Genomic DNA, 26,147 nt, shown 5'->3' with positions numbered 1-26,147 from the left:
TCTTAACGACTATTTTTTAGTCTTTGGTTTCTATGTGCATTACAAAGCATACATCGGTTCTTCATTTGATATATTACTTAGTTACACATCTTAATATATACAAATGTATGTGGGCGAAAAGATTGATTTTGTTGATTCCTATTGCGTAGAATTCCGTTAGAACACCAATTGCTCAAACGTATAGCTCTGGTGAATTGTGACTTATTTTGTTAGGTTGGGTCACACATAGAGGAGGTAATGGAAGCACATAAACTAATGGGGGAAAACCAATTGCATAGAAAACCAAATCCAAATTAATAGACAAACAAGTGAAACTATAAAATTCATTTCCAAATGTTAATACAGAGACGAGGTTAAATATGAAAACATAATTTAATCATTGTAAACCGAGCTCAAATAAACAATGACCATAATACAATCAGCTTGAATAGATAATTGATCATTAACAAAAATAAGACAGACAAGTCAAATTAGCAAATCAACATGCAAAATATTAAAATGAGCAAATCCAACCGATAAATTAACAACTTAAAGTGCATTAACGGAAACAAGCAGATATAATCCGGCCAAACTCAAGAGAGACGCACCATATCAGCAGATTGAAATAGCGACTATAACAGATATTTAAACCGTAATGAAGACAGCAGACCCAACTGTTAATTAAAAAATCGAGTAGGAAATAATGAAAGATAAGGTATTCAAAACATACAAATACGGAAATTAAGTTGAATAGATACTCAAATCAAAATATGTACACTTGGATAAGCAAATCAAAATAGCCAAACCGAGTGTAATGTATATCATATAAATACGAGTAAAATGTGTACAATTAGTTTAAAGTTAAATATAAGACAACCACACCAACAATACAGCTTAATCTAGATGCAACATAGACGAGTTGCACTATTTATTCTTCAAAACGACAAAACGAACCATATGAACAATATTTAATCCGAGTAAGCAAAACAATTGGGGCAAATCCTGCAGGCGGAAAAGCAGATGTAAACATCATCTGAACAATCTGAGATCATCGCAGGTCAATTCCATTTTATCTAATACCGAATACACACTTTTTAAGGTCGTTTAAAAGACATGATTTGACGAGAAACATTGGCGTTAAAAATCACCTGAAGATCAGAAATACGACATATAACTCATTAACACTATGAGCATTTGACTTATACAAGTGGTTTTTGGAAAATTCGTTTGCTTCAAAGCTCTGTGTAATTGGCCTGCGATACAAGAGGCCTTCGGCTCGGGTGATTATCAACATCCACACTTCAACCAGTCTTGAACAGGGTGTTAAAAACCGGCCAAGTCATATTCATTCCCATACACAAATATCCTTACCGGTCAAAAATAATCGAATATTTTCGGTCCAAAAATCAAAACAAGTCAAAGACTTTAAATTTCCAACGATTTCTTTCAACAGTTTTACTTCATGTTTATTAGCAGTAAGAAGAATTTAAAGACAAGCCCAAAATAGAGGGTTAAAATAGATCAGATTTCATAGGTAGTAGTAGTAGTGGCCTATCCCGTCGAATACGACGATGTAGCTCGGTGTCTAGCTGCACGACGATTCTCGCAATCAGCAATATAGGCGGCAGAGGAAGCAGAGCGGCCAAGATGGACAGCGGATCGCCAATGAGTGCGGTCCTGCACCACGGTCTGCCAGGAGGTGACTGGGATTCGGAAGGTTCGCAGATCACGCTTTAGAACATCCTTGTAACGGAGTTTTGGACGACCACGGGGGCGAGGAGCATGAGCCAGCTCCCCAAAGAAGATGTCCTTCGGCAGTCGACCGTCCTCTTGTCTGCAGACATGACCAGACCAACGAAGGCGGCGAGCTGACAGCAATGTGAACATGTCGTTGACTCCTGTGAGCTCAAGAATGGCAGGGTTTGAGACTCGGTCTTGCCAGGAGATTCCAAGAATTGAACGTAGGCAGCGGAAATGGAACGCGTTCAGTCGGCGTTCCTGACGGCGGTAGGTCGGCCATGACTCACTGCAGTAGAGTAGCACACTAAGCACACAGGATACGTAGATGCGGATCTTCAGCTTGATGGAAAGGGCCCGGTTGTCCCAAACACGAGCACGGAGTCGGCCAAAGGTGGTTGCAGCCCTACCTATTCGGGAGTCAAGTTCGGTATCCAGGGAGTTGGTGCTGGTAACTGTAGAACCCAGATACTGAAATTTGTTGACCACGCTCAGAGGTGTGCCATTGATGGTGATCATGGGAGGGGGACCTGGGCCTTGCGATAACACCATTGTCTTGCCAAGGCTGATGATCATGCCAAACTCCGAGCAAGCACTGGCAAATGAGTTGCAGAGATGTTGAAGCTCATCTGCTGAGTGGGCAACAATGGCAGCATCGTCAGCATACAGGAGTTCCCGGATGAGAACATGCCGAATCTTCGTCCTGGCACGGAGACGGGACAGGTCGAAGAAATTCCCGGAGCTGCGTGTGTGAAGTAGGATACCAGATGGTTCGGGAAATGCACGGTGTAGCAGGGCTGAGAAAAAGATCCCAAACAGGGTAGGAGCAAGTACACACCCCTGCTTGACGCCCCGACGAACTTCAAACTTAGCAGATCTTGAGCCATTGAACTGGACTGTGGCGTGCATGTCGTCATGAAAACACATCAGAATAGACAAAAGCCTATCTGGGCAGCCCAAGCGCTTTAGGATGGAAAACAGGCCTGAACGACTCACGTTATCAAAGGCCTTAGTCAAGTCGATGAAGACCATGTACAGAGGTCGCCGCTGTTCAACACACTTCTCCTGGAGTTGTCTCAAGGAAAACACCATGTCAACAGTGGAGCGGGATGGGCGGAAGCCACACTGGCTTTCGGGAAGGATTCTGTTGGCAATGACCTGTAGCCGAGGTAACAGCACTCGAGCAAAAACCTTCCCAGCTAAGCACAGCAGTGAGATGCCTCTGTAGTTATTGCAGTCTTGTCGGTTACCTTTGTTTTTGTAGAGGGTTATGATGTTTGCATCCTTTAGATCCTGTGGTATTAACTGGGATTTCCAGCAGGTCAGGAGAACAGCGTGGAGCTCTGCAGCCAAGATATTACCACCCTTCTTAAGTACCTCTGGAGGGATGCTATCAGTGCCAGGAGCCTTGTTGTTCTTTAAGCCGTTGATTGCATGTTTCACTTCTTCCAAGGTGATGGAATTGTCCAGCTCTTTCAGGATGGGAAGCTGAGGTAAGGTAGATATTGCAGAAGTACTGACTGCAGCATCGCTGTTGTAAAGTGAGCTATAGTGCTCTACCCACCGGTCAAGCTGTGCTGTTTGGTCTGTGAGGATGGCACCAGTGGACGACAGTAAAGGAGCAGATTTCTTTGGGGTAGGACCAATTGCCTCCTTAATGCCTTGGTACAAGCCGCGTAGATCACCAGAGTCGGCACAACGTTGGATGCGATCACTTAGGTGAGACCAGTAGCGTTGCAAAGCTGCTCGAGTAAGACGCTGGACAGTGCTCTTGGCAGCCCGAAGGGCAGCTTTTGAGGAGCGTGTGTTGATCAAGCGGCATTTGTTTCTGGCTGACCGTTTGTTCTCTAGTGCAGGGAGCAGTATGTCCGCGCTGTCCCGGAACCAGTCAGGTTGCTTTCGTGAGCAGCGACCAAAGGCAGACACAGCACTGTTGTAGACTACTGAACGGAACCTAGACCAAGCACCTTCAGGGTTGGCAGAGATTGGTGCTGAGCTGAAGTTACCAGAAAGGAGCTCTTGAAACTGAGTAACATGACTGATGTCGTGAGTTGAGACAGTGTCAATAGCAGGCAATGGTCTATGCGTTGCACGATGGAACTTCTTGGGTAGTAAACGAAGCTTACAGCGAACAAGGGCATGGTCTGTATTGCAATCAGCAGAATGCAAGCTGCGGCAGTGGGTGGTATCGCGCAGTTGTCTCTGTCTGACAATGATGTGGTCCAGTTGGTGCCAGTGCTGTGAGCGAGGGTGTTTCCAGGTGACCTTGGAGCGAACAGAGCCTGCGAAGAAGGTGTTGGCAATGCAAAGGTTGTACGAAGCGCAGAGCTCGAGGAGACGTTGACCATTGTCGTTCATTCTCCCAACACCATGCGGGCCAATTACATTCTTCCACGCACTGCAGTCAGAACCAATGCGGGCATTGAAGTCCCCAAGGAGAATGATGCCATCACCAGCCGGGATATTGTGCAACAACTCACTAAGCTGAAGATAGAAGTCGTCTTTAGACTCTGGGGTAGACGTCAGGGTAGGTGCATAAGCAGAGATTAAAGTGACGTAACCAGTGCTCAGACACATGCGCAAGGACATGAGGCGAGGAGAGATGGCGGCAGGTTGCTGAGTACAAGGGAGTAGGGAATTCCGAATTGCGAAGCCTGTACCATGCATAGGCCTCGCATCATCTGCGTAACCGCTCCAAAAGAAGGTGAAATTTTCCTCTCGAATAGAACCACAGCCAGTTAGCCAGGTTTCGCTGAGAGCTGCAACACTTATACCAAGACGAGTAAGCTCGAGGTCAACCACTGCAGATTTTCTTGGCGAGGAGGAGTGGCTGTCTGTATGAACACCGAGAGAACGAACATTCCAACAAGCGAAGGCTATATAGGCAGTAGCAGGATGACGACCAGGTCGCGCCTGCCTGGAACACGAACCTTGCCGAGCAACGAAAGCCCCCGAAGAGGGTGGCTCCCGCATTGCCGGTAGCTGAATATTATTGGAAACCATCATGATTAGTAGACGCCGAGCGCCGAGGCAGAGGGGAAAAGAGAGCGAATGCTTGCCCAGGACAGACGCTCTCCTCTGGGCCTGACATTCATCGAATCCAGCGGAACGCAACAAAGCGTGACAGCAGGGATGAATGGAGGCTGCCCCGCAGTAGCAAACTAACTATGCCTGTTGACCAACAGCCGTTGACCCAAGATGAGCTCATCCGCTTGCCAGTCGGCTACAACATGCCAGTAGCAAACAATTGAATATGCCATGATTGTAGCTGCCAGCCCCTGCTGCCGAGCTGACAGATGTGGACTACCTTTCGTCTGACCTCTACCCTTTGACCTGTCTGGCTTGGGTGGCCCTGCTAGGAGTAAAAGAACTCCTGCCAGCATAGCTCTCAGGGTCACTGAGGTGCACAAACTCCTCCACCACGATAAGGTAGTAGTCCAGAGAGAAGACACCCAATTTAATATGACAACAAATTTCCCGAGTCCATTTGACCGAGACAAAATTGGGTCAGGAAAAATCGGAATCCTGTTATCCAATTCGGTTCAAGTCCAATCCGTCACTTTTAAAAGTGAATGCTCGAAATATTGGGCTACATGTATATACGGCCGCATTGTCATATCGCGGTATTAAATTAAGATTTGTCTTCCACGTTATCAGCAATGCAGACCTACTTGCAAATTTAGAAATTTCTCCATCGGCTGTTGGACACACTGGGTTGGATGTTGTTACGAAGTCAGATATTTGCCGTTGTGGGTTTGGGGTTGAATAATGTAAAATGAGACAAACAAGACAGAACTCGTAAAGAAAGCACGACTGAGACGAAGATTAAGTTTCAAAGAACGAAATTAAATTAACTTCGCTCAAATCAAGAAGGTTAACACTTTTACATTAAATCCCCAAATACAAAACAATGAATTATACATAAATTAAGGGGATACCGGTATCCATAACGAAAGATGGGTGTGGTGAGGGGCGTGGACGGAGCGGTGTGTCGGCTTGAGATCCATGTTGTCGGCAGGAGGTCATCGGAGAATCAGGTCTTGGTTCCCCGGCATGATAGGGCCTCAGGCTTGGATCTTGTACATCATGGTCTTGGTCTTGGTCTTGTATGGAATTCCATTACTGCCATTTCCGCGTCACAAGTTGGGCAATGGTGCTTGGACCGTAGCCGTTTACGCCGTCAACGGTGCATAGTCGTGTCGTGCCGTCGCATTGTCGCGTCGTACAGTCGCATAGTTGCGTCGTGCCGTCGCATGGTCGCGTCGTGCCGTTGTATAGTCGCGTAGTGCCGTCGCATATTTGCGTCGTGTTGTCGCATAGTCGCGTCGTGCCGTCGCATAGTCGCATCGTGCCGTCGCATCGTACAGTCGCCTCGTCGCATTTTAACTGAAATATCCATTGTTTCGACAGTAGGTATGATGCGCCTATCTGTAAATAAATTATTTAACAATTATATATAATTAATAATTTATAGATTTCCCGGCCAATTTCGCAAAAAAATAGCATTCCAATTCACCTTGATAGTGACCAATTTGAAGCGAAGTAGCGCCCTGCTGTCATTCCCGTGGTTCATAATAGATTTCAGGCTTTCAAATTCTTTTTAAGACCTGACATTTTCATGTTTAACACATCCTAAATTGAAGTTATGTCATTCAGTTTAAGTGATCATTCAATTTAGCAGTCGGTTTGGTTTAGGGTTATTTACATGAGATATTCTTATTTTCGTTTTCATTTCCGGGCATTTTATTTAGCACTTTTTGCATTCAAGATAAAAGTCAACGAAGCCTACAATGCATGGCTTTTCAATTCTTTCACCTTTTCATTATTTCTGCTTCATGTCGTGATTCATTTTGTGTGCTTCTGGCCAATCCCGGTAGGCCTACATACCGTTATTTCGTTTTACCGTTTTAGATTTCCCTCAAAAACAAAAGCAATAAACGAACCATTGATTTTTTTGTCGTTTTTCAGTTTTGTAAAACAGTCAAACGGTATTAAGTCACACAAAAAACAATTACGTTTTTTTTTTTTTTTTTCATTTTAACCCTTGGAGCTTGAAGCCCAAAAAAATTACGCGGTGGAACCACAATGAGAATTTTATCACATTACGTAGTTCTAGGTCAATAACCCTGGCATGCCTTTTCACGCACAAGATATAGGTCATTCACATGGCCAGGGAATGTTTACAACCTGTATGGGCTCTGCGCGGTCGAGGGGTTGACACAAAGGGATCGGCGGCACTTCGGGGTTGGCCACTAATCTCCAATTACTGCACAAAGGCATTTGCCGCCATTTTGGCTTCTGTCTTTCAAAACTCCTTACTCCGGAGTGGCTAGGTTTGGCCAATGGGAGTCTACAGGCTTTTGGTGTATATCAGGGGTGAGAATTACATGGAAGCTTGGCCTTATTGGCCAATTGAAAAAAAAATTATGACCATAATTATTTGGAAAACAATGAGATTTTTTTTAATGTGCCCCTGCCCAAAGTGTTAAAAAGCGGTTCAGAGTCACGCCATAAATTACACCACGCATTAATAATGCCGATAACCAAGAGAGTAAAACTCCTTCGTGCACAGTCCTCTCCCCCCCCCCCCCTTCTACTGCGTTTCAGTTTTTGTTTATAGCTCCATGGTGGGGCTATTTCAAGGAGAAATTTCACATTTCATGGATACAGGAAGAAGTTGCAGATATGTTGAATGAAATTGAAGTTCTGCGCTTTCTTCAATAGCCAATATTCGCAAATTCTGTCGCGAGAAGAACATAAATGCAAGAAGGACAATTTCCCAGGCAGTTACTCGATCCGTAGGAGACATTAACATTCCAAGACGAAATAACGGTATGTAGGCATACCGTCATGGCGTCATGCATGCCTCATGGCCAGCTCATACATTCACTATCCATATATGAATAAAACTGCTGGCTGTGAGGCAGGGCGCCTAGCTAGGGAAAATGATTTGCATGATTTATTTACAATATCTCATGTTCATTTTCCAATTAACTGTTAATGAATAATTAACGAACGGTCATAATGCAAGTATAGTTCCGAGTGCGAAATGTTTGTTGACAACTAGCCATTAGACCTTTGATTACATTCACACAAACATGGCGGTGGGGACGAGTGAGTTGATTACAAAGATTGTACAATGCAAAGACCTTTTCACAACACGGTAAGCCCGATTCTAAAATAATATATCATCTATATAATATTTGCAGATGAAAGCAGCGTGTTTTTTACAGGTAAAACAAACTGTAATATAGATTATCACACATTTCACGTGGAGGTATTCTAACAACACGTTTTCCTATGCATTTTTTTCTAAAAGACAACGTTATATACCAAATTTTGTTAATACACAACAAAATTGTGGCCAAAAATATTGTAAATTTAAGATCAAAAGTGATGTAAAAATTACAGAGTAGATCTGTTTGAAAAAGGCCTATATGTTAAATGTTTTTTTTACAAAGTTAAAATGAATACATTGATAAAACATCACATTTTCTGTAAATTTAACGTCATCCCACGAATAAAAAAAAATGGTTTACTGCGTATTACTATGTTGTTCCAAATTAAACTTGAAATATACACAATTCTGTGAAAATGCGGAAATTTATTGGAAAATATAAAAGTTCTGCTAAAACTTCTTTGTAAAATTACAGACACTTTTTACAATGTATACGAACGTCACAAAATGCCTGCTCATAACATCCCGGTAGCGGATGTTGTTTTAGGGAAAAACAATATGTGCAAGTGCACAATAAGAAGTCTTGCATGAAATCAATCAAATCATTCAATTGATTTCTGTTAGAGCTGAAAAATGCAACGCTGAAAAATAAAACACGGATGGTACATATGTCACACCACACTTTTGGTCAATCCCCCCCCCCCATCCAAAAAAGTGCCACAGGCCCTGAGGCCAGTTTCGAGGTGATTAATAGTGCACGATGAGGTGCTAAGTTCAAAGGTCTGTTAGGAAACCAACGAAGAAGCCCCTAGTCCCCCAAGTTTATGGGGCGTGTAAACCACGTGACCATTACATTATAATTGAAACAAATCATGAACAATGTAATAAATTATTACAAACAACTTCACGAATTGTTGTCAACTATTTAATGTATTTGGTTTGCTTTTGGTACTTACAGTTTTATGGGTAATTAATAAATACCTTGGAGAGTTGGTGGCTTCTGATTGGTCGAGACTCGATCACGTGAGGTGTATTAACGGTGATATAAAGACCGGTTTCAAAGAACAAGCGAAAAAATGGCCCCTGAACCAGCATTGATCCAGCCAATTGGACAATTGATCCAATATAGCACTGCACATGCGCTCAACCACCTTCGCGTGAGACTTACGCGCGCGTACGCAACACAGTTGTTATGGGTGCGCGCGCGTAAGAAACTTTTCAAACGATATCGTACAGCAGTATCTGCTCCGTGCACAAGTACCCCGTCAACGGTCAGAAAAGGAGAGTTGGGGTGATCTAGACTGGTTCCCGACCCATCCATTGCGTATTTTGAAAGTCTCCAAAGTCCATTGGAGGCGGAGATTAGTCTTGGAAACCATTACAAGTTGAATAAGCCTTTTCGGAGTTCCAACTGCGCATTCATAACCTGTGACATCGCGCATTATTTGTCTCAAATGGCCTTTGACATCATCGCGCCACCACTGACTTTACAAAAAGGCTGTTTGTGCATTGTGGGTACTGTCAAAGGGCATTTGAAACAAACAATAGACCGCTTGCAGACGCGTTCGATAATTGACGCGCGAAGGTGCGCGACGCCATGTTGTGGGACAAAATGTGCATGGATAGATATGCGCTTGACACACAACATGGCGTCGCGCGCCTTCGCGCGTCGATTATCGAACGCGTCTGCAAGCGGTCTATTTGCGTTGTCACAGGTTACGAATGCGCGCAGTTGGAACTCCGAAAAGGCTTATTCGAATGTATTTGCACGCCTGACGCTCACGCGAAGACGCCGTTGCTATGTAGCTTTTGCACACTCAGGAAGTCGTGCGTACTTTGCGCACGAACCAGTACAGTACAGTACGCGCATGCTGTGTCCCCCGTCCGCGATATTTTTTTTTACACAACTATCTGGGGTACTTTGTGCGCTTTCCTATGGGGCTTGGTTATTATAACCAGGCTTGAGTGGAGGCTACTATTTTTCAACTTGGTACGGATTTCGGACTTTATTTCCCTTTTTTTTTAAATTCTCCAGAGCCTCAGATCAGGAAAAGAAAAAAGGAAATTGCTGCTATACAAGTAGTATCCGACTGAAAAATAACGTTTTTTTAGATTCAACTTTAAATTGTTGAAAAAAAGAGCAAAATCTTTGTAGGCAGAGCGAGGAATCGAACTCGAGACCTCCGATCATCAGCCAGGATGCCTAACCACTAGGCAACGGCGGTGCTCGAAAAGTCCTTGCAATTCATAAATTATATACTTTCACACATGTGGAGAGAGTATACGCGCGCGCGCGTAGGTAAAAGGTTACAGGATTGTAGAGCGCCGCTACGCGGCGCTCTACAATCCAATAACCGTGATTCAAGTCGCCTGAAAAATGGGTACCCCAGATAGTTGTGTAAATAAAATATTCGCCCCCCGTCCACGGAGCTCTTAAAAGAGGTAAAAACGCGCCCTCTTTTGGTCGCGCTCGGAGCTCATACTGAGGATGTTTACGACGAAAGCGTAGATCTGCGATTTATTTTCTTTAAACACTTCGCCCACCGACATATTTACCTTTCCTAAACCAAGCATCTTTGTAATTATGGGCACAAGGTATGTAAACGAAATTTCAGCTTCCTCCATTTAGGTACAAATATGAAAAAATATATGAAAAAAAATATTGTTTCGTTACGGCAGCAGAAGTTCATAGCCTGGACGTCATTTTTAATGCAATGTTGGAGACGTCGTCAAACGCAGCCTGGGCCCGGCTGCGATATTTTTTATTACACAACTATCTGGGGTACCTTGTGCGCTTTCCTATGGGGCATTTTTTATTATAACCAGGCTGGAGTGGAGGCTACTATTTTTCAACTTGTACGGATTTAGGAGTTTATTTCCCTTTTTAAAAAAATCCTCCAGAGTCTCGGATCAGAAAAGATAAAGAAAATTGCTTCTATTCAAGTAGTATCTAACTGAAAAATAACGTTTTTAAGATAAAACTTTGACTTGTTGAAAAAAGAGCAAAAGCTGAAGAGACAGAGCAAGGTTCGAACTCAAAACCTGTGATCAATACTTAGCCTGCATAACCTCTAGGCTACGGTGGTGCTCAACCAAACTGTGCAATTCATAAATTATATACTTTCACAGATGTGGAGAGAATATACGCGCGTGCGCGTAGGTAAAAGGCTACAGGATTGTAGAGCGGCGCTCTACAATCATATAACCTTGATTCAAGTGGGTACCCTGTACTATTGTGAAAATAAAATATTCGCAGCCCGGCTATGGGGGTATATAACAACAGAGACAGGGTACCATGCATAAGCTAAAAGATGGCCCATGAACATGAACACAAAATATCTGGAAATATCGCCCAAAGAAGTCACAAAATTTGAGCATTTAAACTGTTTATTTCGTTAAAAAGGTATTTATTAATGGGAATAACAGTGTGAGGATCCGGTCTTTACTAAAGGATAATGACCGGGTTTGGGGGTGACCCATAGAGCTATATTAAATTACTAGAGCGCTAACTTCGTGTACAAAGTAATGCCTGCTGGGCGCATCCATGGCACAAACCTAGGGAAATTGTGTACGGCTTTTGTACGGCTATTTGCATATCTACGTTTGTATTCCGTACCGGTGCGTTATCGAAGCCAATACTTCCCAAACTGAAACGCACGATCAGCAAACAGCAAACACCGCAACGCGTGCGCGTATGCTTTTTGCCGTCACTTTTTTTTGAACCGTCAATGACGCGCTTAAGTTGTTTGCGTGTTTTCTTCTTGAGCGTTGCATGTAGAGTACACTTTCAAAATTCAATCCATCTAAAGCCCAGTTCATACTCCACGCGAATGCAAGATTTGCTGCGAAATGTCTTCAAAGCGTCTCCGCGCGCAGAATGACTAGTTAGCGCTCTAGTAGTTTAATATAGCTCTTTTGGGTGACCGCTGTTAATGGACCTAATTGACAGCTGTCACCCCCAAACCCGGTCATTTTCACGCAGTGAAGACCGGCTCCTCACACTGTTATTCCCTTATTAATTAGGGTTTTTTAGGTCAATTTTTGTGGGGGACCGACAGACCGACCGACCGACACCAAAGTGACTTGTAGCCTGAAGCTCTGTTGCCTGAGCTTAAAAATTCGCGTCCCGGTACGACTTGTCTTCAAGTCTAGTCTAAGCAAACATTGTTTTGCGCGGGAGTTGCATGCCCCGTGATCAGGATCATCATGGCTTGCTCCGGGAAACCCCAGGCTCCAGATTCGAGTTAGTGTTGTCCGGATTACGGGTAAAATCACTAGTTAGTTTACTTATTTAATTGTATGTTTCTTATAAAATATATTCTAAAATCTTTACAAGCAATCATAAAATTGAAATGTTGTGTCATTGCCTTATATTTTGTCTGTTCTTTACTAAAATTGAGCCCTGATAACGTATAGCCGTATTCTATGTCAAAGTAAACTCTGTGCTAATTGGGTCATGCGAATGTGAATCGGCACAAATAAATTGGAAAAATGATGACATGCATACTCGGCATTGCAATATTTCGGCCTAATAAATTGGCTGCATGGGTTTTCTCATTGAATTTCCTTCCCATAAAGTAAGCTATTTGATCCATTGGCACAATAAGCCACTGGGCCATATGCTGCATGCCGCGTATGTTTGTACATGCGTATGGAAAGCCAAAGAGGCATTTAATGTGATCAACTAATGGGTGATTCACTTTCGCAATGGGTGATGCATATTCACGATCGGTGGTACACTTTTGCCCCCTGGTGATCAACTGTGACAGGTGATGGAATTTTGTGATCGGTGAAGGACTTTCGCCATCGGTGTTGGACATTTGCAGTCAGGTAGTGGATTTGCAAGACCAGTCAGGCGCGAAGCACGGTCATTTTTATTGGGGGGGTATTCTTTTTGATAAGGCCAGTTGCACATCCGTTGTGAAATGTAGACAGGTTTTTTCTCCGGACACTTGGCCTCCGTAAAATCAAAAAAAGAGCAGGGGGGGGGGGGGGGTGGGCTGGTACCATCTGTCGATGGGGGCGCTGTTCAAAACCGACAATTATGCACACAAAGGCCAATATGGTGCTTTTCAGGGCGAAATCATGAAAAAGGCTCCCAAAACGGCAAATGCCACAAAAAGGGCTCGACTTCTTTTTTGAAAAGGGCACTTGTTCAGAAAAAAAGGGCACTTCGTAAAAAAAGGGCACTCTTTACAAATTATTGGGGGGTAAGCCCGTTGGAAAAAAAGGCATTTGAATGGAAAAAGGCAGTTTTTACAAAATATTGGGGGAAATACCCCCCCCCCCGGCTACGCCAATGCTAGTGATCAACTTTGAATCGGTGATTGACTTTTGCAATCGGTGATGGACTTTTGCGACCTGTGATCAACGACCGGTGATCGCAACTTTGATCGCCGATCGCAAAAGACCGTCACCGATAGCAAAGATTGCAAAGTATCATGGATTGCAAAAGTGAATCTCCGGATTAAATGCCTCTTTGCAAAGCAAAAACACCAAAGAGGCATTTAATCGGTGCTGGACTTTGCGATCGGTGATGGACATTTGCCATCGGTGATGGACTTTTGCGACCGTGTGATCAGTTTTGCAATCAGCTGTGGTTGTGTTGCGTCTAGTCATTTTGCACTTATCACACTAATTTATCAGTTCCAAGCTCCATGATATCACTGACTTGTAAGAACCAGAGCAATTTTTACTAAAAATTATTTGTTATGAAACTGTGCATTAATGTGGCCATTGCGAATGTGCAGAGACTATTTAGTCGATACACTGGTTACTGTTGTGGCTGTAGTCCTATTTGGAAATTTGATTTGTGGTTTTTTTTAAGCAATATTCAATATTTTCCTTTGATTACTTTAAGTACCAAAAGAATTTAAAAAGACTGTGCAAACTGGTGAATATTTGTGGTTTAAGACCGATTTGCCTAGTAATGCGAGGCTTTGCCTCCTTATACAGCCATGGTTCCGAAGGGCGATTTCTAAAGGTTACATAACACTTTATTTTGAATGCAACTACATGTACACAGACATGGTCACATTGGCGGGTAAAATCTTTGAAAATTAACTTCTCCAGTTGTGATTTTTGAAAAGTCATTGTGATATGTTCATCCCTTCTCGTTGAAATCGGAAAAATAGGCCTCGCTACGTGCAATTTCGAAAGTAGTAACACTGGCGTGCGCAATATCTATCAATCTTCTCAAGCCTCACGAATATTAATGAGGTTCATATCCATAACGGTGTGCAGTGAACAATGGGATGAAAGCCTCCTTCACGAGTTGTTAGTTAATAAATATCACCCTTTGTGCCGACTTCCATTGGTCGATATCGAGACCCTCACTATGTCACGCCCAGTGACGCTAATGAATATGCTCATATGCCTGCCGTGTGCTGGGCCGAAATCGGTCAGCCGTAGCACCTACGGCGCTTTGCTGAACAATGCACATGGGTTGGATAGACAAATATTTTTTTTCATCGTCTTCGACACCTCCACGGAGAGGGTTCACGTTGCCACACTAGTGTCCGCAACAACATATTAAGCTGAAATTCGGAATATATAGATGATATAAGTGTTCAACTACTCGTGAAATAAATTAACTGGGATAATTTCCTAGGAATTGGGATAAATACGTACATTTGAGGAAGTTTTCGAACGATTTCTTCCAGACTTCCAGTATTAAGGTTTCGGCATCGATGACGGCGATTTTTTTCACTGACATTAAGTTTAGAATTTCTTCTTCAGTTAGAATATAACATTTAAATTATACCGAGCATATTTTTTGAGAAGCACAACGGTGAAAATGCCATGTTTTGGGGGTGCATGAATTTCACTGCTCCGTTATAGCGTCTAAGTACGTAACTACCGATTCGGTGATCACATTAAACGCCTCATTGGCTTTCCATATGCACGCGCAAACGTACATGTGTACACTCATGCTCATTACGTGCGCGGTCAAGAGGTTTGTGTGTTCACAACGAGCAAGGCCAAAGTTCAAGAGATAAGAGCGCGAGCGCAGCATAAAGTCAAAGGAGGGCCCTAGCTGAAATTATGGCGAGTGGAAGATTGTCAGTACAGCAGAAACTATTCTTACCCAAGCATAATACCCTATGTATCTCCCCCTCCTTACTCTTTATCTCTCTCATATGTTTCTCCATCCATCCCTACATGCCCGTGTGTCCCCCATGGCACATGTTTCTTTATATACATACCAGTACCACTGTCATTTGTCAGCAAAATTACAAATTGACCTCGTTTGAATCAGAGTGCTCTTAATCACACCCTGATTTACATATTTAGGCCACGCCCACAAAAGGGTAAAATAACAAGTGTTATAACGTGAGAATGTTTTACCTTGTGCCCAAATGTATTTTAAAGCATAACTGAACAGGGGAAATGGTGCAAAAAATCTGTTTTTGTAAGTTTTTAAGTGTTTACTATCCGTACCCTCTTCTATAAGCTCCGACTCCAGCACGTGTAATCTAATGTACATGTACTGCTAACCTGGTCAATAGCCTATTTGTTTCGGGAAATAGACATTTGATGAGAACAGTGTTCTTTTTCTTTTAGAAATGGGTACAAAATAGCCAAAAGGCATCGGCAAACATGCCAGGAAAACTTGACAGGATTAATAGAATGCGTTGTGATGATATTAACGAAAATATGCTTGGAGGGGGTGGTGGCTCCGCCCCCTCCATAATATTGGCATCGCTCTTAAGTTAATTAGTCAGATCTTAAATTACTCGTAAGTTATATTTGTGTATTCTTCAAACATTAAAGCACTTATAAAAACCGGTTTACATTTTTCTATACCGTGGTGTTGCAACTGTATCAGCGAAAAGGAATGGGAGGGGGTTATGGCCACGCCCCCTCCTATACAGGTTTTTCATGTCTGGCGGGCACTTTCCACCACTGAAAATGTCTGGCAGTGGCCATTCATGATACCTGGGACTAGGCCCAACATTTTCCAGTAGGTTTCATTGGGTTAACTCACCAGCTGATCTAGCTCAATTTTGTGGCCCCTTTCTCATGGCCCTCCTGACCATACCCACCACAGTGTGCCCGGCAGACGTCCATTTCCTTACATTGGTATGCATGTGGAACATTTCTGCACACATGAAAATTGGTTAACTTTCCAGCTAGGCTGACCCCCCCCCCCCCCGGCTCCCGGTCTATAAGCAAAATAAAAGCAATTTTACACAAAATGAACAAAAACTGGAGAGAGCCGTGAAGTTTATCAAAACAATTGACCGAGTTTAAAGGGGCACTAGGTCCTGAAATCCCCGAAAATTTCATTTTTTGGGTTGTTTACTTATCCTTTTTTAAACATCTGTTTGAAAGGAAACCAAGCTAATGTCTTACCGTTCCAGAGAAAAGACAAAAAACCCGCTTATTTACACATAAGGCCCAAAAAAAGTCTCCGGTTTCTGGTATGGAGCTTGCCCAAAAAGTGGTGAGGCGACGCGGCTTTTTTCTTTTTTTTTACCTGATTTTTTTTGCTTCAAATGTCGGCTGATGACTGCAAATGGTGCCCGACTAAACTTAGTGCAAATATATGGGAGTCCAGAGAGGCCACATAAAGCTTATCCTCGACCATAACCCAATCTAAAAACACGTTTAAATTGTGCAGCAGCAGGTTTCCAGTCAAACCAGTGAGTTTGGCGGTTTTGAGACATCATCTTTCATTGAAAAAAAATACTTTTTCATTTTGCCGACCGACGCGCATGGCTACGGCGACACGCGCGCATACCAGAAACCGGAGACTTTTTGGGGGGGGCCTAATGAAAAGTAGCCCACATCTGCTCAACCGGAAATGTCCACACAAGCTTTATCGTGGGAAATGACCACAAAGATTTGTTACACTAAATTCCTTGTATCTTCAGAACGCACGGTCGCACAAATCTGGGGGTTGCAGATTATGAAAATTCATTCTTCTGGCTTTAAGTTTTTTTGTGTCTGGCTTAGTAAAGCAGAAAAACCACTGATCATTTTTTTCTTGAAAATGTGGGGTATAAGGCAATTGCCTATGGAGCAGAACAATGACCGTTTGTGAGAGACCTTCGGTTAGTTATCTCAACGTATCTCGAGAACCCAATGTCACATCACACTGGAGGTAGCGGTTTTGTAAAGAGGATAATGTTCTCAGGCTCTTTCCATTCATATATTAGGCTCGATTTTATTGGTAAAGAGACCACTGATAATTTTTTCGTCAAAGTTTCCCCCATTACTGGATTTTTGGAAGAGGTCAGTCTTAAGCCCGCATTGTAGTGTTGGGCCGTTCCACTGACTCGGGGGTGTTAAGAGAATCACCCTGCCGTGTATTATCATCCGGTATGTACGTGATTGTATATGATGACCATTATGATTTCGTTTAAGTTTGACGTGTATTTTCAGGCTTTAATGTTCACTTTTGTGACATGTTCATGGACTTGTCGAAGCTTTACTTTATGCACCAACTTGCCATCGGCAGTGAATGTTTGTTTTTTATTAACTGTTCATTTATCTTAGTCTAGTTTTTTTATTCTTGTTCATTTTACAATGTAATGTTATGCATTATTAATGTGTTTCAACACTCGTGGTTTCTGACAAAATATATGTGAAAGGATCGTTGCAATTCCAAAAAAAGTTACATAAAGGCTGCATGCTTGATAGATGTAATGTGTATAAGGATGGACGTGTCCCTCAGTTTGCATATTAAATGTACCTATTATTGGAAATGGAGGATCTTAACAGTGTCTCCGCCGTGTGGTAATGGCCAGAGTGTTGCGTGTGGTATAAAAATCGCAAGTCAATTGGGCAAGCTGTGGAGCTCTCTCACACATATTGATCTTTTGCGCGTTTGGGCCCCAAACTTTTCATTATGTCGAACATGACAGAGTACGAATACGTTTTTCGTGTCGTTATCAGTGTAAGACATGTAAGGCCTCTTATTGAATACAGTCCAGTAGTCTGGGATCCGTATACACAACAAAATCCTAGTAGGCAAGTGGAAATGGCGCAGAGGCGTGCAGCAAGATTTGTTTTGAATCGCTATCATCAGACCTCAAGTGTTGGAGCAATGCTGAAATCTCTTCAGTGGCAAACCTTGAAGAAAGGCATAGAATAAGAAGACTCACGATGTTCTACACAATTCCCCGTGGTTTGGCGGCCGTCAAAATATGCCAATTGAGTCCAAGAATTCAGATGCTCCTACCCGAACAGAAAATTCACAAGCTTACAGAATCCCATCCTGCCTGAGAGAATATTACCAGTTGTCTTTCTTTCCGCGCACTGTGAGTCAATGGAACAAGCTTCCCGAATCTATTGTAGAGGTTGCAACCCTTCAAAGTTTAAGCAGATGTTAACTAATGGGTCTCCGATGTCAATATAGTAGGCTGTGCACTCCTTCCACAAGTTGCACACCCAACAATGTGCAGATGTGCCTATTAGTCTTCAACAATATTGGCGCAGAACTTGGAAGAAGAGGAAGGCTCTTTTGGGGAAATGTGTCTCTTAATTTGCCGCTCTTCAGCCAGTTCGACGCAATTAATTGTGGTATAGAAATTGGATACAGGGTGATCAGATGGTAACCGTAAAATTCTGCTAGAGGTATTTCAGAATTCTGCTAGATTTAACACAAATGTGCTAAATCGACTAGTATTACACAAAACACATGCACTTTATTCGCACATGCAGATGTTATAAAATGTCCTTTATTTTTTTTTCTTTTAAATAAAATAACGATTTAATACAAAAATACTGCGTATAGCCTTGCTTCCGATGTCTATGATTGGAATACTACACGCAGAACCCTGCGTTCGCTCGTACCACCGCCCTGCAAACAGGACGCTGGGATACTGTGATGAATTCACGCTCTGATTGGTTAGATTTGCGTGACCTGTAACCTGCGCGTCATCACGGCCATGACTCTGCAAGGTTTGAAACGGCCGTTAAGACTGATTCAGCACTCTTTTATTCCAGTTTAGAGGGTTTGCTCCATGTGGACAAACATTTTGTCCACCGGTCCGCAATGAAACAGAAATCACATCCGGCATTTCTATGGGAAGTTTTCGCATAGCATTTACGCACATTGTCTAACTGCGGTCTTGAACAGCTGCAGCCAGATGCTTTATACATAGGTTATAGGCCACTTCCTTCACAGGATTCTGTGAAGCTCATCAGCGTATCCCAGCGTCCTTTTGCAGGGCGGGGGTATGAGCGAAAACCCTCTGCCCCATGCAATACTATTTTTAGATGGGGGCGCTGTTCAAAACCTTTGACGTACAATATATGGCCCTGTTCAGTGCGGCACATGTGCGAAATGTATAAAGAGGCGCTCGTAACGGGTGCTGTTACAATAAGGGCATGACTCTTTATACTTTTTTAAAGGGCACTTTTTCGTGGAAAAAGGGGGCTCATTAAAAAAAGGGGGGCCACTCGTTACAAATATTGGGGGAGGGGGAGCTGATGGAAAAAGTGCACTGGAATGGAAAAGGGCAGTCTTTACAAAATATATTTTGGGGGGGGGGGGTGGGGCGGGGTTAAATACCCCTTATACCCACGCTGGTAACGACTATGAGTGCTAGAGAGTAGTAGTGGCTTTTAACATGAGCAAAATCTGCAAATTATCGTTGCCTTATTTGAAGTATTACTTTTTCCCTTTCCAGCGGTGATGTTTTACACCATGATTCAAGCACACAAAGCAGACCTGTGGATGGTTGTAGGTAAATGGCATCTATTAGGCTAAAAAAAAAGTCTCTGGTTTCTGGTATGGAGCTTGCCCAAAAAGTGGTGCGGTGACGCGGCTTTTTTTTTTTTACCTGATTGTGTTTGCTTCAAATGTCGGCTGATGACTGCAAATGGTGCCCGACTAAACTTAGTGCAAATATATGGGAGTCCAGAGAGGTCACATAAAGCTTATTCTCGACCATAACCCAATCTAAAAACACGTTAAAATTGTGCAGCAGCAGAATTCCAGTCAAACCAGCGAGTTTGGCGGTTTTGAGACAACATCTTTCATTGAAAAAAAAAAACTTTTTCATTTTGCCGACGCGCATGGCTACGGCGACGCGCGCATACCAGAAACCGGAGACTTTTTTTTTTGGCCTTACTCACTTCAGTCAGCTAGCCATACGAATGTCCGCATACTGAAGTTACGTTTGCACTCAAAATTTGAGCCGCATTTTTGAAACAAATCAGGTAATTCTTTTTGTATGGAGGCGTACAAGGAGATTATTGCGACTAATGAGTGGTTTGTACGGAACCGCGGAACTTTAGCCCCCAAAGTTGAATTTCATATCTAAAAAAATAAATAGCACCAATAATAATAATGACTGGGAAGCCAATTTCATCAGCTACTTTTAGATGAATACAATTACTGAAATTGCTCATTTCATTCAAAGCATACACCATTTCAACGCAATGACCCTTAAACCTGTTTTTCCAAAAACAAAAAAAATTGTGTATTCTGACTATTAGGCCAAAACAAATCAATAGTCGGTCAGGTCTCTGGTCAGCGCGCGCATCGATTTTAATCATGCGCGTCAACCTTCTTTTTTTCTTCAAATTGTCCGCGGTAGCTGCAATAGCGTTCTCTATTTCCGCAACTTTTCAATTTTTTTTACCAAGGAATGGGGCAACCGCACCAAGGCAAATGATGGAGGGCACCAAGGCAAATTATGGAGGACACCAATGTATATGAGGACACAAACAAAGCAAAAAATAGTATCCAACTTGTATGTACAATCCATGCTTAAAAAAAAAAACCCGTGTCGCCACATTAATTCTGGAACTTTGGTCTGACCAGAGACCGACTTTTTTTTGGGGGGGGGGCCTTTAGAAGCAGCAAAAAAATGGCAAATGGTTTTCAACAACTGTCAACAACGATAATACACAATATCTTTACTGAGGTTTTATCGCTGGTGATGTTTGAAGACAATAGTGACGACGATTCTTGAAATCGCATTTTGGACGAAAGAGGTTTTAGGGTCATTGTTTTTAAAGCTATACATTGAAATATGAAATATAATTTTAGTGGTTTAGGTTCCGCTTTTTTTACTCACCCTGTATGTCAGGTCCTTTTTTTTTCAACGGTATGAACATTGTTGTGGAGAGAATGTATCGTCAGGAGTTGCTTTGACTCAGAGCAGTGGAATGGATGCAATAGACATTTCGGTTTCAGGTATATCTTAGAGGGTGTTCTAGTAGCCTTGTTACCAGGCCCCTCCACCCTTAGTCAATCAACTAGACAGAGATGGGAAAAGGACTCAGCCCCCTTCCCGAAAGAAAACCTCTCTGCTAGCGGCAAACAGTTTTGCTAGTTTTCATATTACATTGTTTATTACAATACATTTTGTATTTTTAAGCACAAGGATCAAACATTTCCTTAATTAAAGCTCAGGTGCACAAAATGTATTTTAAACCCGTCAAGAAATTTATTTGTATTTGTCTGAACCTTAAAACTAGACCCTGCAGTTGTTCCATCGCTTAAGTGTAAAACTAAACTAGATTAAAAATTTGTTACAATCATGTATTAATCTGGGACTGTCACCATACAATTTAACTTCCATTTTCTAACCCTTTCAGTCAAATGGTAGCCTTGACCAAGGCGTTGGGCTTATCGATTCGCCGATAAAAAAAAATCGCCGATAAGAAAATCCCTAATCAACTTGGCAAGGCATAATTGCGTGCACATATCGATGCCCGTACGCTGCTAGTGAGAAAGTAACTTGTGTCATACAGCAAGGCTATGCTTGTACATGTACATGTACGTACGCACGTACATCACACACGTACTCGTACAACAGCCATGCACACACAGTACTGTACATGTACAATGTACATGTACATGTACAATGTACATGTACATGCATGAGCCAGTCCGCGTAACCCAACGCCTTGATGGTTTTGAGTTGACCCAGCAAAACCTATTACGGTAATGAGGTACCACCCCCGCGTATATACTGAATTCTCATTGGTCAGCCCGCGATAGGCTAACAAACACGTCGCATCCGCGAAGAAACGCTGCAATGGCTGCCCGTTGCTGTGGGTGAAAGTCGTTCAGTCCCAGTCTGTCCGAAGCAGTATTGAAGGCTCCAACGAATTCTGCAGGTAATGCTGTCATTAGACGATCGTTGCTCACTCAAATGGATTCATTACACGAGCCGAAAAACTCGAATCAATGTCAAATTGTTGAAAAAGTGACGAACATTTCGCTCTCGCTAAAAAGACATGGAAGACGCCATGATGACTAATGCATTATGCATGCCGCGCGACGTCACATGATTCTTGTGAAGCTTACGATTGGTCAGCTTAAAAATGAATTAATCATACTATTGGGAAGGTTGTTTCATGTGATTGGTCCAAGACGAACCTACATAATCATCACGGCATACCCGCATACCTGAAGCCCGCCCATTTGTTTCCAAAACTGGACGAAAAAGTAAAGAAAGACATTAAACCCGGAAGTTGCAGACCCAACAAGGCGGTCGTTCGACAGGCCACGCGGCGCGTATATCCCCCACACGTACGTACATACACCCACACACAGAACATAGTAGGTCTACATTTACTGCCTTATTACACCATGCGTACAGTCCGTACTCACGTGTTTGTGCTTGCTGGTTGTGTTAGTACCAAACCGTTCGTACGGACAAGGGTCGGTGGTACGGTACACGCACGGACAAGGGTCGGTGGTACGCGCACGTAGACGCGTTGATTGTGGGTGCAGGGCCCGATTATCTCCCTTCGACAAAAAGCCGAGAGACCGCATTGAACAAGGCTAGTCAAATGGGAGTCTTATGGGGTGATATTACGTGTTCCCAGACTGCCCTATTATACGAGCTGTGTTGGACACCGACTATATTTAAATGTAAAAACAACAAGTACTCTTTGCTTTAAACATTAGTTCCGTTAATGTCCATCAACATAATTCTCAAGAATTTCATGACTTATAGTTTCTAATGAGATCCATTCTTTCCCTGTTGAAGTCATTTCTGTGGTGGTTGTTCGCATCCAAGCAAGAAGTAACGACGATAGAACTATCTTTTTGGAGCGAGGCAACCGTGGCATCCTGTCCTGCCCTCCCGTCGCATCCGGACGAATCCCACTGGATCAGATCGACGCCATGTACTGGTACTTCCCCAAGTACGAAATGAAAACATCTTGATCTCCTACTTCCTAGGGAACGTCGCTCCACAAAACAGCATCCCGGAGGGCGTGTATGACATCGACAGAAACTTCTCTCTGGTCATTCAGAACGTCACTGACTCAGATGAAGGGACCTACTACTGTAGGGTCAAGCCGAGGTGGAAAGTGATGGTTGATGGGCACGTGACTAAGCGTGTCAGAGGTGAGTGGGTTGGCGATTAGTAGATACTATTGAATTCATACGTTGGAGAGAAGTTGTATGTTTTGTCCAACACAGGTTTAAACCAATTTTCTAAAGGGCGGAAACGTTTAAAGGAAATGACAATATTTTCTTAGCATACAGCCGGGTTTAGAAGCCAACGTTAGACAAATATCCTGAAAAAGCTGTGCTTGGCTGGGGATTTCCATTCAATTTATTTCAATTCAAGTACGTAATAGTGATCGATTTTCAATAATGATCCGACGGCTCTGGTAAACTGTTGATTGTTATTGTCCCCTCTTTCTGTACTACTTGTTTTGCACCCAAAACACATAAAAAAAGTAAAGATTTATTTTTTAAAAAAAATCATGAAGTGTGAAAATGTTATCTTAATTTATTCAAAGGATTTTTATACAAAAAAAAAATCGTTGATATTTTGTGAAGTATCTCCCAAAGAGCCGTTTCCCGACGTGACTCAATGCACTGAACGTATCTCCGAGAGTGCGTGCGTGGCAAAGTTACCGAACGACATCAAGAAACCAATGCTGACCTGCATCGTACGGGATACCAAGCCTGCCGTGGCTCTCCGATGGCTGCTGGAGTACAGTGACGGCGACACACAACTCATCAGCGACAGGTTCACCGTAAAACCGAGTAAGTACAGAGTGGTGACTGAATCTCAGGTGCCCCACTCCCCCATAAGATTTCAACAAGAGAAATAACAGCTTTGGTCTTTGCGGTGTGTTTTAGGTGCGTATTCTGTGAACACCTTCACCACTTCAGCATCAATCCCAGTTATAGCGAGCCATGTGGACACGCTGTACAGATGTCAAGCATACGGGGAGGCTCTGGGCGCCAGGAATGGTAGCCACGTGACGGTGACAGCTCTCTATTCCCTCCCAACAACACGTGAGCCTGGATATTGATTGCTTTGTAGACCTTTCTGCTCTTGGTTGGCAAACTGCATTTTTACCAACTACGGCCTGTAAAACTATGGAAGGTCCAACACTGCAAAAATGAAAAAGAGTTATTACAAATCACCACAATATTATTTGATACTTGAAATTACACTTTTTTACTATGTGTTGGTGGCGTTATGAGGATTTTTTTGGAAAATATATTGCTAACCACGGCTTCAAATTATGCGCTTACAGCAGCCCATATAAAATGGCGCCAATGTTTACAAACAAAAGAAAGGCCTATTGTAGCACTGGGCACCCACACTCTTAAAAGCCCTGGGTCATGCAGATATGACCCGAAATGACCTGAATAGCGATCACATTCGACGCAATAGTTTAAGGCTCGAAAAATATTTTCCGGGTCAAAATTACATTTCTCTGGATTACATTCATTATCCCAGGAAAGCCTGGCGAAAAAATCGTTTGGAATTTGTTCCAGAAAAGTGTCAAATTGACCCGGACTGGTATAAGTTCGGATACGGGCCGGATTTCGGGTCAGCTCAGCTCTCACAGTTACAGACGATGCGACTAATAATATTACTATATTACACATATCTAAATATTAAAAAAAAATACCATATTATAATATTATCTAAATATGCTGTTCCTGGATATGGGCCTAACCTTTATTTGAGATTTGAACAAAATGGTTTTATTTATTCATGCATGATAATATTTTTGTTTGTCGGATCTTTCGTCCATTATTATTGTACACATTCGATGTCAACATCATTTAGTTTGCCGTGGTAACCTTTGCTTAATTAGTACAAGAGCAATGAACAAGCAATAATAGTACTATATTGTGCTTTCAAAAGAGGTTGCACTACAAGTATCATAGTCATTCCATTTGACGGCTGAACCACACACATTCAACGTCTGTCATCAAACGAATCGGTTTAGGCCTAAAATAATTTCTTAACGAATTTCCAAAAATTATTTTCAGATTTTAAATCAATTCAACCTACCACAGCTGTACCGGTAATGGCTGAGTTGGGCTTTAATTATTCTACAGTAGAAGACACTCCGTATTGCTCTCAAAATGCTGTGATTGGGCTTGCAGTTGCTTTGTGCCTGTCATTGGCTGTCATCGTTGGTTTGGTTATTGCTGTCTGCAAGGTAAATTGGGGCATGTGCAGAATTGTTGTTTTTAATTTTTGTGAACACTCTCAATTAATTAATTATAAAATACATAGTTTGTAGCCAATATATATATATCCTTGCAAAACCTGTTGTCTTAAAATGCACAGAAGCAGGATACATTTACTAAACGTTTTTCTGAGTTGCTATAAGTACAGTTTGGGTTTCAAACTTGAATGCCAAATGTTTGTAACGACGTCATGTTGAGTTTGCGCATTACAACAAGGTGTCGAGGCATGATACAGGAACGATGCTCCGGATCTTCTCTCTCTGTCTTGTTAATGATGGCCGCTGATTAGGTATAGTTAAAAGAACCAAGAGAGTATTAAAAAAGCAGACCAAGGAGTTCTAAAATATTAAAGGAGCTAAGTTGCTTTGTACGTTGTATTGTTCACGGACTCATACTACATTCTGTGGTATATTGTCATTGTCGTTTTAGATATCGATGAGGAAACCTAGACAAAAGAATGACATCAATGTACGAAAACACTTTCTAGTATTCTAGTATTTATAGACAGCCTAATACCCCAGCACACTTATACGGGTAGTGATATAAATTTTCAAGTAACACTGTGCTCGTTGTAAAGTCAGTAATGGTTCCAAACACGTCGCAAATTCATTCTGCATGATGTATTTACGGTTAAATTACAATAATTATTGATAACAAATCATTTTCAGAAACGAAGATTGTGCAAGATTTAACAGTGCTCTTGTTGGAACTGACATGATAACAAAAAGGTCCACACACCAAAAACGAGGCATGTGAACACGTGTTTTAGAATACGGCAGTATAGCTGTTCATGGTACAGGCCTACTTTGGCAGTTTTGTTTGAGATAC

At 42.5% G+C, this 26,147-nt stretch overlaps 1 pseudogene; it reads left to right on the top strand.

The window, feature by feature from the left end:
- The first annotated feature begins 12,100 nt into the window (after positions 1-12,100).
- LOC119736420 lies at positions 12,101-25,768 on the top strand (annotated as a pseudogene).
- Positions 25,769-26,147: the final 379 nt, after the last annotated feature.

This window comes from Patiria miniata, unplaced genomic scaffold (genome assembly GCF_015706575.1).
Source record: "Patiria miniata isolate m_02_andy unplaced genomic scaffold, ASM1570657v1 HiC_scaffold_3, whole genome shotgun sequence".
NCBI classification, from domain to species: domain Eukaryota; kingdom Metazoa; phylum Echinodermata; class Asteroidea; order Valvatida; family Asterinidae; genus Patiria; species Patiria miniata.
The sequence above is the reverse complement of the archived record's forward strand: the minus strand, read 5'-3'. Positions and strand labels throughout refer to the sequence as shown.